Source organism: Pteropus alecto, unplaced genomic scaffold (assembly GCF_000325575.1).
Source record: "Pteropus alecto unplaced genomic scaffold, ASM32557v1 scaffold565, whole genome shotgun sequence".
Lineage (NCBI taxonomy): Eukaryota > Metazoa > Chordata > Mammalia > Chiroptera > Pteropodidae > Pteropus > Pteropus alecto.
Window position 1 is genome coordinate 1,362,812 of NW_006436808.1, and position 4,448 is coordinate 1,367,259.

Consider the following 4,448-nt stretch of genomic DNA (forward strand, 5'->3'; position numbering starts at 1 on the left):
AATACTGCCCTGCTACCTCTGAAACTGTTATAAAGTAAAAATGTAAATCAAACTTAGTTGGGTGTGCTTGTGTGAGCATGAATGTGAGGCTTAAAAGAGATATAATACAAATAAATGGATAAGAACAGCAGGGTTTTTTTTTTTTTTAAAGCCTTCATATTACATAAAAAAGTCATTGCTGAGTAAATGTGTTACTGCCAACTATTGGGATGCAAAGCCAGTTTTGACTATTTAAGCAATAATTGACACTGTCTTCAAAGCAATGAATGGCTCCCATGTTGAGACCACATATTGCTATGTTTACTTAGAGGCTGAGTTGATGGTAGGCTTTATATTACATTCAAGAAACAAATGAGTGTATCTGAAAGATGTTTCACACTAATATTGTCAACACAGAAAGAAATACTGGTTTCTGATGTGAAATTTGCAGGTTTTAAGCTCTTTGTGAGGAAGTAGAGTTGTAAGTTTTACTTGAATAGTTAACTAGCATTAATCAATATATTTTGGAACTGATTCATTATATAGGAATTTGTTCAGATAAATGTTATAGGTAATGAGGGAGTGAAAAAACAATTTTTTTGTATTTGAAACAGAATGTCTTGACATTCAGATAGGTTCTCCTCTTCCTTTTGAGTTATAACCTACAAATTTTTAAATCTATAAAGTAATCAAATTTTTTATATTTAAGTTTTATGTGCTGAGGAATATGACCAGATCAATTATATCTTCTGTTATTGAAGTGTTTTACTTTTTGGAAAACTTTGTCCAAGAAGTTGAATAAACATGGCTGTACAGAGAAATCTGGGATACTTTTTACTGAGTGAAGTAGATAGGAGTCTATATTTTAAGAGAAAAGATTGGACATTCCTACTGATCTATTGGACAGCTATCCAGCTGCAACTCAGTTTGTTCACTCTATTTTAGTTTTGTATCCATCTATGTAGCAGATTGAGTGCTCTTACATACCAAATTCTTAAACTCAAGAATATTAGAATTAAGGTTTGGACAAATCTAAAATGATCCCCTCAAATGGAGAGTAACCAATCAGTAAGTAAAAATTAACAATATAAATTGAAAATGCTAAGGTAAGTCAGAGGAAAAGAGTGATCCGTAGACACTCCAAGGTAAAAAGTTGATATCGGAGGCCAACTGCTTTCTGAATTTCATAGGCATGAATTAGCAAAGTATAGTGGAGCAGAACTTAAGTTTCAACTTTGGATGTATCTATGGTGGTATGGAAATCTGTGCTTGGAATATTCTTAGAGAGCTCATTGACCCTCGCTCTTCTCCTGAAGATGTAATTTATTGGGTGTTGTGAATTTAATCCATCTAAAGCTCCTAAGCGTATCACCTATCTTTCTGTAACTCAATTTGGCCAGCTCATTCTCTGTGCTGAGACCATGAAGATCTTTTTAAGCCTCTTTCATTCTCAGAACATAAAGGTATTTCATATCTTCCTTAAAATGGCCATATCTATTTTAGGTGCAGCTCTACCTTGATACGTAGAGCTTCTTGTAGGCAAATAGGAGTTAAGTAGAATTCTTTAGAACAGATTCCTTTTTCTTAAGTTTTTATATCTATTACATTAACGTGAAAATATAATCTATCTAAAATGTCCTACTATTCATTCTCAGATGGGAAAAGGGAACACAGTTTTATATTTATTCCAAGGCAAATACCAAACTAGTGACAAACAGAATAGGGCTACTTACAACCTTTGAGAATCTAATAAAAAGTATCTTAACAGAGAGCTAGCTACCAAGCCAAATGATTTTTAAATGACTGCCCATAAATAAGAATATTAATCAAAAAGTTCCAGGAAGCAGTGATTTTTGTTTAGACCAGCTGCATTTCTCTATCCTTTTACTCCCTTTCATGTAACATGTTGAGTAATCCTTACCAAGCAGTCGTCCATTTTCCCACTAAGCTAGGAGTGGTGCTCTCTACAAATAAGTTTCCATCATTGCATTTCCATCTCTATCACACATCTGTTTTTAATTCTTTCCCTCCGATTCCTATCAGTCTCCCACTGTCATCAAATTTCAAATTGCCTTAACATGACAGAATCGTGTAGGTAAAGCCTTCCCCAAATTTCCCCAAGAAGCTAGCAAATAAAATGGTCTAACAAGGCCCACATTGCTACATGTTTAATATTATTTTGCTATCTTTGTAGAATGTATATATCTTCTTCCTAGGATTGCCTTCCACTTACTGTCCCATAGGCGCAGATGCCCCTCACAAGGATTACAGCATGCATACAATGAACCCGCTCACAAGGTTCTTGATTTGAGAAAGCATTATAATTCCCACTCAGATTTTCTCCTGTAGTTCCAAGGATTCAATACCTGCAAATCACTTCTTCCAAATATCAATCTTTCAAATGATTGTCATTCTTTCATTTATTTAATTCTTCCCCAACAGGAATTAAATTGTGATGAAGAGAGACATCTCCTGCTTTAATGATTCCAGAAGGAAAATAAAAGGAACAAGAATTTGCCAATTGTAGGGAGACAAATGATTCTATATCAGTGATTCCTAAGTGAAACACTCAGTTCACTAACTCTTGTCAGTGTGGCATACTGTGACCATCCTCAACTGTAGCCCCCATAATGCTTTCTCCCTACTATAAATGCCTTTCCCCTGCAATACAGAATTATGCAGTTTCCGCCCTGGTCTTGACCTAGGAACATGCTTATTAGCTCCCTGACCTTCGGAGGCATGTAGGTTAGTAAAATCTCTGGGTACATGTAAAAGCATTTATTATTATTATTAACGTTTTTCAAAAAATTCGAATGTTTGAAACAGCATCTTTTTAGGAAAAAAGTAAACATTTCTTTTTTTTTTTAATGGAGTTAGTAAGACCTTAAGAATTTTATCAATAAGTTTATCTTCTGTTTTCTTTTTATATTATAAAGTTAAGAAACATTCTAGAGAATAATTGCCAACACAAAACAAATCACTTAAAAAATAAGGAAGTCAATGAGTTCCGAATACAGATACTGAGAAAAGGTAAGAAGCAATAGCTCAAATAAATGTCTGTCTTTTCTGATCTTGAAATTGATATATTACAATAATAATTTGATGTGCATTCTAATTTAGAGTTTAAAGGAAGCAATAGTTTTACAGATGTACATCTATCCTCTGAACTTATAAACATTTAAACAATATGTGCATCACAATGATAGAAAACAGGTGTGCTGGCATAAAAATGCAGCTGTAATGTAGCATAATGTCAAGTATTAAATTCATTTTCAGACCCTTGAAATTTCTTTTAGTATAAGTTAAGTAAACATTAAAGTTACAAAATAACTGCCATTTATCAAAAAGAGAAATATAAATTATTCTGTGTGTGTGTTTTTAAGGATCCATATCAGCACACTGTCTGAAAAGTATGATGTTTAAATTGAATATTTGTTCCATTCCTTTGAGACATTATTGGCTGGTAGCCTCTGCTTTGGAGACTGGATAAATTGGTTTTAGCTCCACACTGGTAGTTAGAGCTGAAACTTAGGCCAGATAGTTATACTGATGTTTTTAATTATGTGGTTTTAAAAATTCTGTTTATGCCCTCAGAGGAATTAATATAATTATCATTTAAAGTTGGTTTCTTCTCTTTTTTGTTGTTGTTGCTAGGGTCACATAAATTTATATAGGGAGAGCTTTCCTAATGCTTTGTTTGGCTTTTGTTTAAATATATTCTTGAACCATTTAGTTCCCATATAGAGTTTGATAGCAGCCATTTGGATTGGGAAAAGAACCAATCTTAGGTATGAGAGAGTCAGGCAGAGTTTGAATCAGAGTTCTTCCACCTATCAGCTGAGAGACTGGGAACAAATAACAGCCTATTGTGCTCAGTTTCCTTCCCCATTTGTTAACTGGACATAATAATACCTTCTTGACAGGGCTGAGATAAAGTTTAAATGATTTGTATGTGGCTGTTTGTCTTTTGTAAGAAATGGCTCATGGATTTAGTTTTCTTTTCTTTCTATGTTGGAAGAAAGAGAAGGAGCGAGGGGTGGGGAAGACAGGCATTTTACATTTCATTTTCTATTGTATAGGCCTACCTCATTATTACTGTTCAACACTATAATGAAGATTAGCACATCATTTATTTCTTGCACAAACTGACTGAAAGCTATGAACTTCTGTTTTAGGAGTATTCTTTATATCTGAACTCCTCCGAGAGCTGTGATATAGCTATTTAGCAATTGCTAGGAGATGGGGAGGTCCTTTCTCTTACTGCTGCCATCATAGGAAATGTGTTTCTTTGTAAGTTCTGTCCTGGAATATTAAAAAGCCAACCTTTCATGAACTGGCCTGCAAAATTAAGTACCATTTATAACATTATTTCCATGATAAACTGTGTTCTAAGTTTCCATTTACTGACATAGGGCACACTTTTGTACAAAGCCATGATGCTTAAAGCCCTTAATTTTGCATAACCAGTA